A 20,810-nucleotide genomic window follows, 5' to 3' on the forward strand; every position below is an offset into this window, starting at 1 on the left:
TTACAAAAGCTGAAAGAACTCTATGACTCACATTCTGCACTTGAAGTCGTCCAACTCATGATTAAACTCTTCACTCTTGAACTGCAAAATAATGATCCTCTTGCTCTTGCATCTGAAGTAAAGTCTATAATGCATGATATCAAATCCACTAAGGTTGAGCTGGATATCCCTCTTATTTCTTTTCTCAAAGCACTTTATCCTACTTACTCCAATTATCTTGAGTCTTTGCAAGCAAATGGAAATCTCAAAGATATAATCTTTGAATCTCTTGTGAAAAAGTTTGTTGAAAGAGAGAAAGCTTTTGGAAAGAAGACAACCCCCTGAGTCTTCTGAAGAGACTGTGTGCCTTGCTCATAAAGAAAAGCATCCTGCTCAAGATTCTACAAGAGGAAGAGGTGGACGAAGAGGAAGAGGAAGATATTTCAGAGGCAGGGTGGGCAGACATTCTCAAGGAGAAAAGGCAGATTTACACTGTATTCGCTGCAAAAGAAATGGATCACATGATGCCTCTACATGCAAGCTACCATGGGACAAAATTGAGCAGAAAAGAAACCAGCAGAAAGGTAAAATTGATGATACAGACAAAGGTAAAGCACCTGAATCCGCTCACTATATTGAGGCACAATGTAACATTGGAGTAAATGAAGATTTGTTTAATGCTTCACTTGCTTCTTGGAAAAATGATTGGTTGCTTGATTCAGGAGCAACCTGTCACATGACTCATAGAAAAGATTTTTTTGAAGATTTCACTGACAATGTCAATGGAGCAGTATACTTTGCAGATCAATCAAAAATCAAGCCATCAGGGCTTGGCACAATCAGGCTTAAACTGCTTGGTCTTCCAGACTTTCTTCTGGATCATGTTCTATATCTCCCACAGCTCAAAAGAAACTTGCTGTCCTTGGTCCACATCCACCAGCAAGGTCACTCCATTCATATATTTGATGGCAAGCTTGAGGTAAGAAAAACATCTGACCACTCACTTGTCATGAGGGGAATAGAAGAAGAAAGGCTTCTCAAACTGCAAGGAACCTCTGCTCATGCACAACATTTCTCATATATTTCTCATCATGAAGAAGGTACACTTCCATCAAGTTTATTATGGCATGCTAGATTTGGACATTTAAACTATGACAGTCTTCGCTTATTGAAGAAAAATGGTGTTGCTGGTTTGCCTACAATTCCTAGAAAACTTAAGCAATGTGATGCTTGCATTCTAGGAAAGCATAGCAAACAGTCTTTCCATGATTCACATTCAAGAGCACATAGGAAGCTTGAACTTATTCATTCAGATTTATGTGGTCCAATGCCTGTTCCTTCTGCAAATGGAAATAAATATATCATGGCATTTATTGATGACTACACCAAAATGTGTTGGCTTTATTTATTGAAGAACAAATCTGATGCTTTCCAAACATTCAAGAATTTTCATAAATGGATTGAAAATGATGCACAATCTCATATTGGGTCTATTCGCACTGATAATGGAAAAGAATATACATCAAATGAATTTGAAAACTATCTTCGCCAACATGGGATCAAACATCAAACAACTGTGCCTTATAATCCCCAACAGAATGGTGTAGCTGAAAGAATGAATAGAACAATCTTGAATATGGTACGATCCATGCTTTTCTTCAAAAATGTAAAGATAATGTTTTGCGCTGATGCTGTTCTATGTGCTGCATATATAAAGAATAGATGTCCATCTAATGCTATAAGAAACAAGACTCCTTGTGATTTGTGGTATGGACATGTTCCTTCGGTAAAACATCTCAGGGTCTTTGGTTCCTCCTGTTATGCTTTGATACCAAAGGTACATAGAAACAAACTTGGTGCTAGAAGTCGTAAGTGTATCTTCCTGGGTTATTCAAACACCTCCAAAGCATACCGCCTCTATGATGAAGTAAATAAAAAGTTTGTTGTATCTAGAGATGTAATTTTTCTTGAATCATCCAAATCTGACAATGTTGTTGAGCGGCAACTTGATCGCTTGGATAGATTCGCAAAAACGAAATCATTTCAAGAATTTGATAATCAGAGTCCACATTTTGAAGGGGGGATTCCTATTCTAGATCAACATGTGGAATCTTCTTCTGAAGAACACTCTCCCCCGAATGAAACTCCAACAACGGATGATGCTTTAAGTGATGTAATTGATAGAATTGGGAGACTCAATCTTGATTCAGTCCCAACTCAATCAACAGAACAGCCTGGACCATCTCAGAAAGGTCCCCCAAAGTGGCTGACAAAGACACTTGAAAGTGTTCATCCTGATGAAATTGGAAAAACAGGAACCAGAAATTCAAACCGGAAAAATGGAGGTGATGTAGATGACTTTAATTCACCTGTTGATATGGATGTTTCTTATGATTGTGAATTGAACTTGTCTACAGATTTTGAACCAACTTCCTTTAAAGAAGCTGATTCTCATGATGAATGGAAAGAAGCGATGCAAAAGGAGTATGATGCCCTCATAAAGAACGACACTTGGAAGATGGTTGATCCTCCATTTGGAACCAAACCAATTGGCTGCAAGTGGGTCTACAAGAACAAGTACAAAGCTGATGGCTCACTTGACAAGCACAAAGCTAGGCTTGTGGCAAAAGGTTTTGCACAGAAAGAAGGGGTCGATTATGAGGAGACTTTTCCCCCACAGCAAAATGGGCCACCATTCGGACACTCTTTGCACTAGCAGCTCAGAACGGTTGGAAAGTCCATCAAATGGATGTAAAAACTGCTTTCTTGAATGGAGATCTAAAAGAGTGTTTTTATGTCCCAGCCTGAAGGATTTGCTGTGAAAGGACATGAACATAAAGTATGCAAACTTGTGAAGTCCTTGTATGGCCTCAAACAAGCACCGCGAGCTTGGTATGAAAAACTAACTGAGCATCTTCTGAAACTCAATTTCAATCATTTTGATCTTGATGATGCAACTTTATTTGTCAAGAAAGTTGGCAAAACAGTTGTATATCTTGTGGTATATGTAGATGATCTTTTAATGACATGGAACAATGAAAGCTACATTGCATCCATAAAGGAGTTGGGAAAAAGTTTTGAAATGACTGATTTGGGCTATGTTCATTACTATCTTGGCATTGAAGTAACCCAACATCCAAAGTCCATATTTCTTTCTCAAAAGAAATACATTGGAGATTTGTTGAACAGGTTTGGCATGACAAAATGCAATTCTCTTACTATTCCAATGGAACAAAACTTGAAGCTCACATCTATTGAAGGAAAGGAATTTGAGGATGCAACAAGGTCTAGACAACTTGTAGGAAGTCTCAACTACCTAACTACCACCAGACCAGACATTTCATTTGCTGTTGGAATCCTCTCCAGGTTTATGCAAAAGCCTTGTGAGGGACATTGGTCTGCTGCAAAAAGAGTTCTAAAGTACTTGAAGGGAACTCAAGACTTTGGAATCAAGTACACACAAGTGGATGACTTCAGTTTGATCGGATACTCTGATTCAGACTTTGATGGAGACAAAGAAACTGGGGTATCTACTTCAGGATATGCTATGAGTCTTGGATCAGGAGCTGTCTCCTGGAGATCACGCAAACAATCAGTTCTAGCAGATTCCACAACAGAAGCAGAATACGTGGCAGCAGCTGAAGCAACAAAAGAAATTGTGTGGCTCAGGAAAATTCTTGAATATTTGCAGGTAAAACAAGTACAATCAACTCCACTCATGATTGACAACACCTCTGCAATAAAGTTGGCCAAGAACCCAAAATTCCATGATCGAACAAAGCACATTAATACTAAATATCATCTGATCCGACATCATGTTGAGGCCAAAACAATCCATCTCCGTCATTGTTCCACAAATGAGCAAATTGCAGACATCTTCACCAAAGCTCTTGGAAGGGAAAAGCTTGAAAGATTCAGAATGATGCTTGGACTCACCAACATCCCTTCAGATTAAGGGGGGGAATGTTGACACCTAATCCTCACGATTGGGTGAATTCATGTAAATAATTAAATCAGGAATGTGGACAGTCATCAGAAGATGAACTGAACTGTCACATCCTTTTGTATATAACAATAACATGCCTGATGGAATATGATGAATCAGTTTTCTGCCAAACTGGAGTTACTCCTGGCCTGACATAGGGGTTTTCTAATTCAAGTTCCAACAAGGATTTTCTAACCCTAGATACCAAAAATCTCTAACAATGTAAAACTCTAGATTCCTCTCATGTAAAGTATGCATCTTCATACCCTGACATTTTCATAGCCTTTTGGATATAAGGAAATTGTAAAGATCCGAACATACTTCATAAGCAATGAGAATGCATTAATTGATTGTACTTTTCAAGATAGGGGAGGTGCTTTGACTTTTCAAGTTTTTAATATGCGGCTCCCTTTGTATCAAGGCTTCTTCTTCAACGTATTTGGCAAATAGTTTTTGGAATATACTTGCAATCCTTTTCTAGGGAGATCATATAAGAAAAGGTTTTAATCAAGTGATAATATTGTTGGAAAATTCAAAGTGACAACTCATGAAATCTTATTTTCCTTTTTCCTTAATACTTGCTTTTCCAAATGACCCTCAAGCCCCTTCTTATATCTTTCTGTTGGACAACCAACGACCTAGATTAACTCCTAATCAAAGGCTCAGATCATTTTGGCTTGATCTCCATCTTCGTCTAGAAGTTACACCCACAATTAAATTAATACCCATTAATATTTTAATTTCCCTAAGTTTAGACTTAGGAACTCCATTAAAAATATTAATTATTTTATTATAATTGTCTCTGGGTGGAATTTCCCAAAATGCTTTCTGGGTTCTTTGGAATACATGTGCCCAAGCCTCCCTGCAAAATTTGAGGCCTAGAGCACATCCGATGCTACCCCAAATCAACACTCCCTCTTAGCGAGGAATGTGCTCTAGCAATATACGCTGCTGCATATTGCTCTGATTCTGAAGCATCGTTCTCTGCGCTGCTGACGTTTAACATGATGTCCACCAACTATTGCGCTGCTGTTATAACTGTATTGTTGCCTTTGACACTGCCACTGCCAATGCTACATCTATACTACAACTCCCTCTCAAACGCTGCATCTGCTATGCTGCTAGCACTGCCACTGCAATCACTGCATCCGTACTGCAACTCAGTTGCTGAGAGAAGCAACTGGAAAACATCCAAAATTACTGAACTAACTGTGTTCAGTATGATACCACGTGAATGCTGGAGCCAGACTGTTGCTAGTCTTTGCACTAACCCTTTGAATCTATTACGCTGCTACTAACCTCTACTCTGTGCCATCTGCACTGCTGCTAACTCTGCTCTGCATTGTCCAGTCTCTGGCGCTCCTAGCCACTGCAACTGTCTTCTCGACACTCGTCGGCACCATCTGACACTAGTCCATCCTACTACAACAAAACTGGGCTCCCATAGCAAGGTATTGATCTAAGAGGTGGACTCCTCAAGGATCCTGTCCCCTTGTAGTTCTTTCGAGCTACAACTCCAAATCAACCCACCTCCCTCTTGGAGGTATCTCGGCTATCATGGCAACCTCCTCTTCGATCTTTTGGGGCACAGCCTTCGGATCGTGTTTCTCATCCTTGTACTTCTTCTTGAGAGGACACTGAGATGCATAGTGGCCATCTCGCCACATCTGAAACACTTCACCTTCGAGACGTCTTTCTTACGTCTTCATTGCTCTCGCTGTCCTTTCGATGCAAGGACTGCATTATCCTCCTTCTTGGGCTTCGACCCACTGCTGCTGCTGCTTCCTTCAAGTTTGACCTTGACCAGGTCTCTCCTCAGCTCCTCTTGTTTTAGAGCTACCCACATCTCATCCTAATTCGGCAATGCTGCTCTGTGCTTGCTGCTGGGCTAGCCTACACACTCCCTGCTGGAGATAGTAAAATTGCTTCCCCTTGCTGCTGCTCAGCTCTAGAGAATTCGAATTCCTTGGCTAGGAATTCTCTGAGGAAGAAATTCCCTCAACGTGCTTCTCCTCTTTCCTCTGACGATTTTCTGCCCAGCAAACTGCCTGGAGAAAAATCTGCGTCCCACCAGCTTTCCTCACACTGAGGCTTCAACGCTGCTCCCTCTGCCCCTGCAAAAATAAGAACTGGAAGTCCTCTCCGTTGGCTCACTCGGAGAGAGACTGCCTTGAAAATCCGCACTCCCAGCTTGGAACTGCGTCAGTCCTCTGGAGTTTCGAACTGCTGCCTCCTGTAGCCTTTTCGAATTCCCTTCTTCTGCTCAGCGCTGGATCTACTGGCTTTGCTCTTCTCGCTTCACTTGCATCTCTGATACCATGTGAAAATTCCTAAACCGGAATCCCTACTGTAGCAAGTGATGATATTTCTCTTACTTGTTAGATGAACAAGTTATTTACAGTTTCCTATGACAAATATTGAAATACATACACTGCAACCTTCACTTAATTAATTTATATGTGGAAGAAAGAGACTGAGCAAGAAAGAAAATACAACACAATAACATCATTATTTTTGGACAAATCTCCTCGGAATAACCCAATGCGGGAAAACCGGTGCAGTAGTTCTGAGGGTTTTTATTATTAAGCAGTAGCAAATTCTGAAGACATCTCTAAATACATCACGGGTTATTCAGTTACAGAGAGAAATACTAGCAGAAAGATTTGTGAGATTACCTCACACAATCACTGAGAAAAAACCTGGCTGATTCGGTCACTGGATGAGGTGCCTCTAGCAGGCCTTGTGCTGCCTCTGCGCAATCCTCTTGCAATCCTTGCGCCAACCCCTCTAGGCACTGCGTCACCCAGCCAACTAATCGATTTGCTGCTCGGAGTCACATTGTACTCAGCCTCACAGTCTCATACCCCGGCTCCTGTCTTCTGAAATTGACTTTGCTGCAAAATTTCGAACTCTCTCTCACCCTCTGCATTGCCTCTACGCGGCCCTGCGTGAGATCTACTGGATCACTCTCTGCCTATCTCTGTTGATGATTCTCCGGCTGACAAAATCTCTCTCTCTAAATGTTATCCCTGCCGCGCAACTGCAATAAATCTACTCGATCAGAATTTCCTCCTGAGAACTTCTCACCCCTTCTTATATTTTTCTATTGGGTAACCAACGGCCTAGATTAACTCCTAATCAAAGGCTCAGATCGTTTTGGCTTGATCTTTGTGTTCTTCTAGAAGTTACACCCACAATTAAATTAATACCCATTAATATTTTAATTTCCCTAAGTTTTGACTTAGGAACTCTATTAAAAATATTAATTATTTTAATATAATCGTCTCTGGGTGGAATTTCCCAAAACGCTTTTTCGGTTCTTTGGAATACATGTGCCCAAGCCTCCCTGCAAAATTTGAGGCCTAGAACACATCCGATGCCACCCCAAATCAACAAACTCATGGCTGACCCATCAAAGTATGGAAGTGTGACCTTCCTTGCTACCTTCTGCATCTTCTGGTTCATCTACCCTCCTCTATGAAATGTTCCAGCCCCGCTCTTGTGTCTCTCCATGAAGTGGATAAACTCCCCAAAAGACATGACATGATGAATCCCGGGATCTAACCCCTCATACTCATCAATACCCGTCTCCACCGAATGCACCAAATCTGCAATAGGATCGGGTTACCTCTCTCTCACTCCAGTTTGTCCATAAACTGTGGCATAGTGGGATGGCTAGCTTGGCCATGCTTGGGAGTATGCAGTTGCTGGAATGTACGCTCATTTGTGTGACGACTTCCACCTCCTCCTTTGGAACCTCCATCACTATTGTGCTCATGCTTAGGCTAGTTCTACACTTGTAGGCCAATCATTTGCTACATCATATCCATCACATATTGACCTTGCCTCAACATTTGTTGATTTGCCCTCAACAACTCATCCATAAATTGGTTTTGTCCTCCTTGCCTTGGCTGTTCATTTCTTCCATTTCCATCTTGACCCTCCATGCGTTCTGTGGCGTTGTCCAAGGTTTCTTTGCCACATCCTCTTCTTCTACCTTTGCCCCTGCCTCTAGTATGACAGACAATTCCACCAAAAGGTTTAGACATCAACTGCTCTTGTGCCCACAACTGGCCAAGAACATGCTCTGATACCACTATAATGTTCCAAACTAGGAAATACAATTAATATTAAATACATGCACTAAGCTAAAACAAGGAAATCCAAACATGAAAGAAAAAATTTAAACAAGTAGAAATAAATCATTGAACTATGAAATCGTAGCCATAAATTTGAGCCTTTTTATTAATTTTTCAACTGGAGCTGAATAAATAGAGTGGAATGATAGAACCGATGCTTGCTTCTGCAAGTATGCAATACCCAAGTGAGAAAACAAGAGAAATATCTAGCTGAAATAGCCCAATTTGCCGAAACGCATTGCCCAACTTTTTTTGCTGCTATGATTGGAGGCAAACTGTATTATGACCCCTGAAATCTGCTCCAAAATTTTTGAAAAATTAGAGGCTCCTCACACCCCAACCAACAAAACCCAAAAATCCTTTGGGCTGATTCCAACTGACCCAGAATGTCCAAATTTGTGTGAATTACCCTACCATCAGGTTCTGTGCCCAGCCAAAAGATTACTGTTTCAAATAGCTCCAAAATCCTCCCTCTAGCTGTTGGGAATGCCACTGAAAATTCTTTCCGGAAATGAAGATAAATTCCTATCCAATTCAGCTTGGAAAATTACTCCAAAAACCCCTGCACTATATGAACCAGAAAATCACTGCACAGTTCCTTGGAGAGAGAAATTCAGCCCACCAAATAGCAGTGGACAAAACCCAACAAACCTCCACAAAGAATTTTGTCCTCCTCCAGGAAAATCATCTACAATTTCTCTAGGCCAGAATCCACCAATTGCTTGCTCTCTCAAGCACCACGAAATATGCTATTGCGTCCTCCAGAAATTCACACAACTGAATAATCACTGAGAAATGGCTCTCCAAATGCTCGGATGCAGCTCTCAAATCCACTTCTAGAGTGACACTCGAAGTTCATTGAAGAAGGGTTGGAATTCCCGCTTGGAAATTCCTTGTGCTGAACAACACTGGTTGACTTGGCTAAGCAGCTCAAGCAAACTCTCCAATTCTGAAATGAAATGCCAAAAGATGCAAAAATGAGGCTCTTCCCTTCCTTTTATAATTGCTGCATAGCCTGCCCTTGTGGGCTCCACTAATTCGAACCCCGTTTTTCATCCCCTTTTCCTTGTGGATCAATTTTCCTTGGGAGTTCGATTTCCCTTTCTACACAGACGCCCACAACTTAATGCCACTTTAATTTTCTTTTTCCCATGTTGAGCGTTCCTTTTTCTTCAAAAATTAAATTAAGCCTTCACAACCCACTTTTCCTAAGTTATTATGGCGAAATTATTTATTAATCACCAAAATTGCATTATTGAGTATTTCCCTTAGCAAAATTTTAATTAGGGACATGACACTTTGTATTGCCCAGGGTTGACAAAGATTGAAAGGAATGCTTTGAGTTAACCATAGGAGGTCCCTACCATCGCCCTTTTGGAGTTGGCCATTGTCCCCACTATCACCTTCCCTACTAGTGTTTTTTGCTCCATTAAAAAAAATATAACCCCTTTTATTGGATCTATAGAGTAGCTAGTTTCCTCTTCCTTTTGTCATGAGCCTGGAAAAACCCTAAACCTCTAGGTCTCTTCCTTCACCACCCTTGGTCACCTTGTTCCTACTCATGTCTTATGGTTATTCATAGCAATGTTTGTTATTTTTCTTTGAACATGGAAGACCTTGATACACTACCATTAACATATTGCTTCCTATGCATATTGCAAATTCAGGTCTTGCTAAAACTCTAGTGCTTGTAATCCTATATATTTAAAAATCATATTAATGTGGATATAAAGTGTGGTTCAAGCCTGGTGGGTTAGTTTGAGTGGTTGATGTTGAAATTTCTAAATTTTACCCATTAGAAATCCCCACTGCATTATTTGGTTTATTTCACCTACTTGTTTATTCCTTAACAAGTTATTTATTCATATAAATATTGAAAATAAACACAAATGCAGCCTTAACTCATATACAAATCAACAACTGAAATACTAGACAAACACACAAGGGACACCATTATTTTTGGACAATTGTCCCTGGAAAAACCCAGTGCAGGAAAACCGGTGCAGCAGTTCCGAGGGTTTTATTATTATGCAGATTTCTTGAGTGCAACTAGGGTTCCAAACTGGCTCACCCAACAAAGATTTTTACGCCGCAGTCATACCTCTTCTCAGAGACATATATTCAGTTTCTCAGCATTAGTCTGCCCCACGAAAATCCTTCCGGTGCTTCTCCAAGGCTCTGCGTCAACCTTGCTAGCCTCTTCGTAGCTCTAGAACCCTCTGCGCCAGCTCTCTAGCCTTTTGCGTCACCCACGCAGGCCCCTCAGCCTCTGCGCAGTCTCTAGCTACCTCGCGTGGCTCCTGCTGCATCAGCGTAGCCTCCTCAGTCACTGCACTGACCTTCTTGCACTATCTCTGCCTCTCTGCTTTGTACTCACTGCCCCTCACTGCAACTCAGATAACTTGTTCGAATTTTCTCCGCAAACCCTGCTCTAGAAAATCGAATTGACTGATCAATCTTGGTGTGTCTCCAATTGACCCTCAACCCTCCTCTTATACTTTTCCTGTTGATTCTTCAATGACCGAGATTAAGTCCCTAATCAATGGCTAAGATTAGATTTGGCTTGGTCCATGTCATTTAGAACCTTCTCACCTAGTTTTATATTAATACTCATTAATATTTTGTTTTTCCTAAGTTTAGACTTATGAACCCCATTAAAAATATTAATTATTTTGATGTCTCTCTAAGTGGGTGGAATTTCGCCAAACCATTTTTGGGTCTTGGAGATCTCATGGGCTTTAGCCTCTCCACCAATTTTCATGGCTAGAGCACATCTGATGCTACCACAAATCAACACTCCCTCTTAACGAGGAATGGGTAATGCTCCACCACTGAAGATCACACTGATCCTTCTGCACCAGTACCTGTGTTGATGCTTGGCCTTTTTGCCCAACATCCTCTACACTGCTGCTTCTTGTACTGCTGCCCATGGCTCTGCCATTGCCACTACTACATCTGTACTGCAACTCCCTTTGCATCCGTGTTGCTGTTGGTCCTTCCTCCCAATACTGCATCTGCGCTGCAACTCTCTCTCAAATGCTACATCATGCTGCCCATAGCACTGCCACTGCTAACCGCTGCACTGCAACTCAGTTACCGAGAATTGAGTAAATGATCTTCCCAAATTCTGACATCCTTGTTAGTCTGGAAGCCTCCTAATGCTGAAGCTACCTCTGCTGCTATCTTGTGCTCCCTCTGTTGCCTCTGCGCTGCTGCAACCACCTCTATGCCTCTCACACTGCTGCAACCACCTTTGTGCCTCTTGCACTGCTACAACCCCCATTGCGCTGCTACAGACCTTTGCACTCTAGCACTGCCTTGTCGCTTCACCGCATTTTGCTTCTACCGACATCCGTCATCTTGCTACTGTCATTCAGGGCTCCTGTATTCGGATATGATCCAAGAGTTTGGGTACCTCAAGGATCCTGCCCCGCATCTTCTGTAGTCCTCCTGACTATAGCTCAATGTCACCCCACCTCTTCTCTAGAGGTGCATGAGCACTCATGGCACAATCGTCATCAGTCTCAACTTCTTTCTCCACCTTAGCCGGAGCTACCTTGGAGTCAGAAGCCTCTCCCTTATTCTTCTTCCTGGGACACTGGGTTGCATAATGACCCAACTCCCCACAATGGAAGCACTTTACCTTAGATATCCTTCTTCTTCCTCTTCCTCTATTGTCTTGCAGATGCCAGAGTCGCATCCTCCTCCTCCTCATTCTTGATTCGACCTCCTTTGCTGCTACTTCTCGCCTTGGTCAACCGTCTGATCTCTTCTTGGTGAAGAGCTTCCCACATCTCTTCCCATCTTGGAAGAATAACTTTGCCCAAAATACCTTGGAAAAATGTCTCTTACTCCTCAGAGACTGCATTCAGGGCGGTCCTCACCATGAACTCCTGATCCGGTGTGGCCCCTATGGAAGTAAGTTGGTCTGAATATCCTATAATCTGAGGTGTAGATCTATCTACTCCCCCTTCTACATCTGATACGACCGCAGCTGATTCTCTAATAGCATCTTTCGCTGCATGACAGTGCCCTGATACAATGTCATCAAAGTATCCCACATCTGCTTTGCCGTGTTCTTCTCGGCAATATGTGGTATGACATGATCCTTGACCCCACCAAGGATTATGCACTTTGCCTTCGCCATTGCATCCTCATACTTCTCATTATCAGCTGGGTCTATTGGGATAGCCACGGTTCTCATGGCGAAACCTTGATGCAATGTCTATCAAGAACAGATAGGATCCTGGCCTTCTAGATGACAAAGTTGGAGGCCCCGTCCAACCTGTCCTGATCCCTTAGTCCGTTCATTGCCATCTCCGCTCCTCTTCTAGACTCCTTCCGAGTCTCGACTTCCCTCCTGGAAGCTCTCCTAGACTCCCTCTGAGTCTCGATTTCCCTGCTGGAAATCTTCCCGCCAACTGTCGATCCGTTCCTCTCTAATCCTCTTTGCAACTGCAACTCGGATTTGGATTTCTTGGCTAGAAATTCGTCAAGCCAATGACTCCCTCTACCTTGGTTCTGTCCCGTTAGGTACTGTTCTGCTTCGATAACAACAACACCCCACCAGCTTCCTAATCCACAATCTGCCCACAACTCCCTATGCCCCAACGACTGAAGAAATTGAGTCTTTCGGCTCTGTGCAATCTCGACAAAGGCTGAATCACTCCTCTGGCCAACTGCGTCAAGCCTACCTGACTGAGTAGGATGACGTGGCTCTTCGTGAGCCTCTTCTACCTCTCTCTGCCTCTAAATGATGACGCGCCCTCTGTGTCATTCCTTCTCTGTTGCTTTCTACTTAGGAGCAACTCTGTCTCTCAGGACAACTGCTACTACTGCAAATACTTCTGATTATGCGGGTGCCATCAGTCCTCTTGTGATCTGTAACGCGCTGATACCATGTTGAAATTTCTAAATGGTACCCATTAGAAATCCCTACTGCATTATCTGGTTTATTTCACCTACTCGTTTATTCCTTAACAAGCTATTTATTCATATAAATAATGAAAATAAACACAAATGCAGGCTTAACTCATATAGAGATCAACAACTAAAATTCTAGACAAACACACAAGGGTCACCGTTATTTTTGGACAATCGTCCCCAGAAAAACCCAATGCGGGAAAACTGGTGCAACAGTTCTGAGGGTTTTATTACTATGCAGATTTCTTGAGTACAACTAGGGTACCAAACTGGCTCACCCAACAGAGATTTTTACACGATAGTAATACCTCTTCTCGGAGACAAATATTCAGCTTCTCACCACTAGTTTGCCCCACGAAAATCCTTTTGGCGCTTCTCCAAGGCTTTGCGTTAGCCCTGCTAGCCTCTGCGTAAGCTCTAGAACTCTCTGGTTAGCCTTCTGCCTCTCTACATTAGCTCTCTGGCTTTTTGCGTCACCCACGTAGGCCCCTCAGCCTCTGCACAGTCTCTAGCTACCTTTGTGTGACTCCTACTGCCTCTGCATAGCCTCCTCAATCACTGCGCTGACCCTCTAGCACTATTTCTGCCTCTCTGCTATGTATTCACTGCCCCTCGCTGCAACTCAGATCACTTGTTCGAATTTTCTCAGCGAACCCCGCTCCAGAAAATCAAATTGACTGATCAATCTTGGCGTCTCTAGCTGACCCTCAAGCCTCCTCTTATACTTTTCTTGTTGAGTCTTCAATGACCGAGATTAAGTCCCTAATCAACGGCTAAGATTAGATTTGGCTTGATCCATGTCATTTAGAACCTTCTCACCCAGTTTTATATTAATACCCATTAATATTTTAATTTTCCTAAGTTTAGACTTAGGAACTCCATTAAAAATATTAATTATTTTAATATCTCTCTAACCAGGTGGAATTTCCCCAAACCATTTTTGGGTCTTGGAGATCTCATGTGCTTTAGCCTCTCCACCAATTTTCATGGCTAGAGCACATCCGATGCTACCACAAATCAACAGTTGAGTTTTGTGAATTACAAGCAAAAGGTCATGGGGTCAAGTCCTTGAGCTTACTGCCTCTGTGAATATTATTGTGCCTTAGTCAACATTCTCAACAGGTTAGGTTGTTAGTACTATAACCAGATGGTTTACCTTGGGTATTATCCTCATAATAAGGGGAAGTGACTAAAGGGTTTCCTCAAGATGTGCATTCCATAAGAAAGGTCTACTTCAATAATAGAGGGCTAGAGAAACAAAACAACCCATGCTTGACAACCCTTGATGTGTAGAAGACTGAATTTGATTGTCATTAGTTTGAATAGACTTTCTTATATCTTTAAGACAAGCTGTTACCCAAACATCAATTGCTTTGGGAAAATATCTGGGATCTTGTGTTGCTATCAGTTATGCTTGCCCATCTTCATTGCTTGTATTTTGTTGTGTTACAAATATCATTTTGGTTAATATATGAACTTGTGTAAGCTGTCTTGCAATAAGGGTTTGCAAATTTAGTGGTCCACCTAACTTTCCCTCCCTCAAGCCTTGCCACATACTACCATAAGGTTGTTAAATTACTTTTGTTTTTATTTTCACCATCACTTTTGGCATTGTCATTGCCTTCTACTACTTCTCGATAGTATGAATAATGAGACATATTCACCATGAAGGTTCTAATATTATTTTTCATCATTGGTTTCGCTTATCAATAGCATTATAACAAAAAAATAGAAACATACACCACATATGCGTTATGCTTCTTGAGGAAAAACCTACAATATAATAAGCGAGGCAGAGGAAAGAAAGAAGAAAGAAATTATTTTAACGTCCACTAGGCTAAGGATAGCCTATGGGACAGATTGCTTCTTCGTCTGCTTGATGTATTCGGCCCTTTTTCTGTGAAGCTTCAAAATAAATGCTCCTAGCTTCTCGACAAACTCCTCGCTAAATAGATTATACCAAGAGCTAGCTGCCAGCATATCTGCATGACTTTCCGTGTTGTCTTTAAAGGCCTCACATTCTAAAATGAAATGTTTTTTTGTTTCTACTTTTCCGTAAAAACAAAAAATGCATACCCTTTCCTCCCACACTTCCTTTGACCTTTTCCAGCACCTTGATTCACAACGGAGTTGATGAGAATTAGTCCTTAATTGAGCAATAAGAATTTTGGCTCTCTAAGAGATATTGGCCTCTATGTATGCTTTTGGTTGATGACTATGAGTGGGATTAAGCACTTCAATATAGTAATTTTTCTTTCTCCCTAGCTCCTTATCCCAAGTACGCTTGTGGAACTTTTCCATAACAAAAGATTTTATCTCTTTGCTGTTTATGGGACACGCGTTCAAAAAAATACCCCATTTACTAAACCATTTGTTATTTTGCTGCATCCAAGTTTTTTTGATCTTGCACAATCTATCATTAAAGACAACCTTAGGCCATCTACCCTCTTCCATTTGCTCAAATTTTTTTAAATACCTTATGACTTGCACCATAGCAATTGCTTCAATAGGAGCAGTCCCTGTTTCACTTAACAAGAGATCATAAGGAACTGCACTTTTAATCTTAAATTTGTTTGTAATAAAACGCTTTTGAATTTTCTCAATTTGTCTCCACTGCATGTCGGATGCACTGTTGGCCTATAGTTCACAATCATAGAGAATCGTCGGAATCACTAGAAGCCCAAAAAGAGTTTGAGTGGTTTTACAGTCCCATAACTTTGCCTCTCTACACCTATTTTGAAAAGCATAAAATGCTTTCCAACCCCCCAAAGTTCCTTTCTTTCTACAACCATTCCAGCTTAAATTTTTGTTGAAGTCAATTTTGAGGTATTTGTAATCCGCAACTTCTTTCAGAATGTTGCCTTCAAAGTAGAATTTATGCTGGTTATGTTTTCTTTTCTTAGAGAAGACCACTACTTTTGTTTTGTTGATATTGACTTGCATCCCTACACTTCTACAAAAATGCTCAAGGGAGAGTAAGTGCTCTTGCAAACCAAGAGCCGATTTAGCAATCAGAATAAGGTCATCTGTATACAAAAGAAGCCTTATAACAAACTTGTCCAAAAAGATACCATCACCCCCTTGCGAATTTAATCACTCCTCAAGCTTTTCGATATATAAACCAAAAAGGGTAGGAGATAGTGGGCAACCTTGCTTGACCCTGATATCGGTTCTAAAACTTTCAGAAATGCCTGCTGAAGTTCTAATTTTGACTTTCACCTCTTCATACAGCCTATGCACAACTGCTCTTAAATGTTTAGGAACCCCAAGTTCCTCCATTCTATGCCAAAGCTTATCCCTAGGAACTGAGTCAAATGCTTTTTTGAAATCAACAAAACAACAAAAGACTTCTTCCTTTTTCTCAAAAAATTTTCAATGATGTGCCTTAAAGTTATATAATGATCAACTGTGGAATGTTTAGGTCTAAAACCTGCTTTCCCTTTAGCACACTTATCTCTTTCTTCTGCCCACTTGCTAATTTTGTTTTCTAGCATGCTTCCAAATAGCTTTGCAAACAAAGGGTTTATCATGATGGACCTATAATTGGAGGGATTATTGGCGGCACCACCCTTGAAAAGAGGTATTGCTAGACTAGTTGTCCAATCTGTGAGGAGCCCTTGTTGTATGATGTTGTTGAAGATTTTTGTAATGTGAGGTGCAAGAATTTTTGAGCCCCGCTTTAAATATTCTGCGTGGAGTTCAGCTAAGTCTTTTGCTTTTCCAACACTGAAGAGTTCAGTATCATTGTTGACCAAAGGGGGAGGGTCAACCTTGGGAACCTGCTCATAGAGTTGTCTTGCATAGTCAAACCATTTAGAAGCTGTAATATTATTTCCAATTTGTATCTTTTTTCGGTTGGAGCTCCTTTCAAAATAATTTGGGATTATTTTTCCCAAGGAAGATTAGTTCTTCCCTCCTTGAAACCATGAAATTAGCCTTTTTCTTGCTTAATAACTGCTTGTAAGCTTTGAGATTTATGTTATCCTTGTTTGACTCTTTCCACATTCTCCTTGCCTTTTTGCATTCCTCGTCAAACCAAGCATTAATCGGAAAGCAATTTGTTTCAGACTTTAATTTTTTCTCCTTTGCACTTTGCAAGTGCGCATTGAATTAAATGTGTTAATTCATGACTATGAAGGTTGTGAATTGTAATTTTCTCCTTCTTGAAGAGTCTCTCTAGCGTCATTTTGAAGGTATTACAATTTTCTGGGGTCAAAAGAATTCTGCTTTGTGGGAGATTTTGTTGGACATGCTGAATTGTTTCTTTCCAATCCAAGAGAAACATAAATAAATTGGCTTGTGATCTGATTTCAAGTCCCGCGGCTAATCTCCAATCAAAACTTCCTCCATTTTTTCCCACAAACCATGCGAGCAAATTACATAATCTACCACACTTGCTCCATTGTAAGTATTGCAAGTGAAATTATCGGACTTTGCCCATCTAATCAAGCTATTACAAATGACTAAATCAAAGGCCCCACATAGAGTAAGCAATTGTTCACCAAAGAGATTGCAGCCCTTGTCCTCTGAAATTCTTTCCCACTGATGATTACTTTCTTCTGTAAGCCAAATAGGGTCACAATCATCTTTACAACAAAGAATGCTAGCTTGCTCACTTGCATTCCTAGCATTGAAATCACCCACTATAAGGACTTCACCTAGCTGCGGATATGTTGCAATATCTGAGTTTAAGGCTGCAAATGGATTTTTGTGGTCAAGTTCTCTACCTTTGTAGATTTTTGAAACGTGCGACGCAAAATAGCATGCTGCAATTCTGATGTGGTTTCCATTTTATGATATTTTAAACCAAATGAATTGCTTATTTGAGTCTTCATTTTCTAACTAAATGAGACGACCTTCTTTCTCCCTTACTAAAACCATGATACCCCGTGCTCTTTGCCATTCCCTGCTTCCGTGTTACACACTGCCATCTTCCAGTATTCTTCAAACAGAGGTGTCTTGCACCCTTCATGCTCATGTGTTTCTATGAGGCAAATTATGTCTCTATCTTCTGCAATAGGCCCTAACCCAAGTCCTCGTCTCCATGGGTAACCTCTACAGTTTCAACAAACTAATCTTAAGGAAACTTGGGTATGACTTGATTGCTATTTATTTTGACATGCAAGACTCAAATTTGAGTCTTTGTCCCTGCTTTCCCACACTGACCTTGTTTTCTGATTTCCTGTTGAAGAGTTTGTTGCCTCGTATTTATTACCATCTTACTACTTTGTTTTGGAAGGAGGTCCAAATCGCGCTATCACAACTTTGCCTTTATAAATCCATGCTCTCTTGCCTTCATCTCTTGCTGCCCTAACCTTTAAAATTTATTCTCTTCTTTCCTCTTGTTGTTTTACAGTTAAATCTTCTTCTAAGAAAAAACGAGAGCCCCTCAAGTGATGTTTCTTGCTTAGAATGATATATTTATCACGCAAGCTAGGCATAATGACTTTTATGGGCCTGGCTCTCTCCCCGTTAAACTTACCCACCCTCCATGCTTGGCATATTTGTCCTTGCCATAGCAACTTGTCTTTCAAGAAGTCTCTTGCAAGGTCAATAGTACATTCATTTTTCCCATAGCCTTTCACCCTTTAATAATTATGTTTGCTGCCCTATTTTGTCTTTCCTTGCCTTCACTATCTTGCATGTTGTCAACCTAAATATTTGTTTCTCCTTCTTAATTAGCAGAATTTCTAATAACTTGAGCCCAAATTTTGGAAACTTTGGTGGAATCTCCTTTCGTTTCTTCTCTTGCGTTCTCTTCATGGTTGTTTATTTGGGCAATCATTTTACCTTTATCCTGGGATGATTTCACATTCACCACCTATGTACTTTCCACTACAGATTTCTTTATATTTTGCACATCTGCCTTCATACATTACCATTCTGTCTTCCCTATTAGGAGAGCTTCCTGTAGCAATGCCACTTGTTCTTTTAAAACTTTATTGCTTTTTGCTAAAGCCTTATTCTCAGCTATTATTATATGAATTTTATGATCTCTTTCTTGCCCTTTAGCTTCTAAAACCTCCAACCTTTGTTTTGAATATAACAATTCTTTCACATAAAGATCAGATGACCAGGTGAGAGGTGTGGATGTGGGATTATATAAGGCAGAATTATCGATGACTTTTCCTTTGGACTTCTTATTGCCACGTGCTTGTAGAGGAGACTTGTTTGAGTGTTTTTTGCTAAGGGCTTGAATACTTTTCTTTTTAGAACGTTTCTTCCTTGTTTGCTCCCATTTTAGATGGGCTATTCTTTGTTTTAAAATGCCCCGATATTGTTTGGCATTGACCCAAACCCACTTCCCAGCTTTGGCGGATGAGGCAATTTTCACTTGTCCTAAATCATTTGTCTCCACATGTTCTGAAATTTCTTGTTCCTTTGTCATGTTTGAATGCATTTGTCATCCAACCTGTTTCGAGAAATATGTAGGTCTATAAAATGCCAAGATTACTTTGCACTGCTCCCTGCTGTTCAGGTTATCGCTGCTCCTTGCTCGCTGCTTGATACTTCTGCTGCATAAAAGCTCCTTGCTCTCACACTGCTCACTACTCGCTGCTCTCACTGCTGACCACACTGCTCACACTGCTCGGACAACTGCACTGAGCAAACGAGAACTCATTGTCGCTCCAAGAAAAACATGTCAAAGAAAATTGCAGCAGAAAAGTTCCCACATCGAAAACAAGATAAGGAATGGAAATGAGTAAGAGAAGATAAGATTCAACATCGAAAACATACATCACAGAGAAATATAGAGTAAGTGAAAAATGGCTTAGAGCTTACCTCTTCAACTCTTCGACAATGGTTGAAACTTGAAATCGACTATGGCAACTTTCAATTTCCCCTCCAAGGTCTCAGGAACCAACAAGAATCCCATATAAAACCTTGGCAAAGATGAGTAAAATGTGTGATAGAATGAGAGTAAGTGGACTGAAATAGGGTTTTTATTTATCCATAAACCACAGCTATGCGTTGTGGAGCATTTCACTGGGCACAGAAGTGCTTCAAAAGTGGTTTCTTAAATGGTAGGTGCAGTTTAGGTTTGCTTAGGGAACACTTGAGATTGTGAAACCATTTTGGGAGTGCTTGAGAAGTGTGCTTTCAAGAGTGCCCTTTCTTCGGTGCTTATATAGTGGAAGCAGGACCATGGGGGGTGCTTTGGCATAGCTAGTGTCTGACCTCTTCAAAACCACTTGATGTTAGCTGGAACTACCAAGAAAAAGAATTAAAAACATGATTTATTACAGTATTTTATTTTTTTGGGTTGTCGCTCTTCTTTGAGTTCAATCTGAGTTGCACAATATGGGGATCTGGATATGAGTTTTCAAAATGGGTGCACATTTGAAACATGACCCCTCAAATTTGGAAATGTGGAAACCCAATGTTGAAAAGAATAAAAATAGATTTATTTATTTATATAACCACTATCTTGAATGAAAAAATAAAATAAAGAAGAAATTTAAACGACTGCTCAGTAGGAAACCTAACTTAATTTTATTTCCCATAGAACATTATACAAAATAAAAAGGTCCTTATAGATGCGGGAATATACTATAATCAGCCATTATATTTAATGTGTATGTGTCAAAATACAAGATGAGCTAAAACCTAACAGTCATCCATCTCATCTCCATCGAGAAAAATAGAACAAGATGCACATTTACTGGTGGATCGCTGATTGCAAGAGGTGTTTTCACTTCTTGGTGTTTCAATGTTAGTGCAGCAAGAGGGAATTCAAAGTCGAAGGATTCAAGAATGAGTGAGAGGAAACTCTTTCTTATAGA

General features: G+C 40.7%; 1 protein-coding gene across 2 annotated transcripts in view; it reads left to right on the forward strand.

The window, feature by feature from the left end:
- The window catches only part of LOC149234573 (general transcription and DNA repair factor IIH helicase/translocase subunit XPB1-like), a 217,791-nt gene that overhangs the window by 111,494 nt on the left and 85,487 nt on the right, over nucleotides 1-20,810 (forward strand). The window lies entirely within an intron of this gene.

Source organism: Pinus tabuliformis, chromosome 8 (assembly GCF_031772625.1).
Source record: "Pinus tabuliformis cultivar Carrire ecotype Pingquan chromosome 8, CPIR1, whole genome shotgun sequence".
NCBI classification, from domain to species: Eukaryota; Viridiplantae; Streptophyta; class Pinopsida; order Pinales; family Pinaceae; genus Pinus; species Pinus tabuliformis.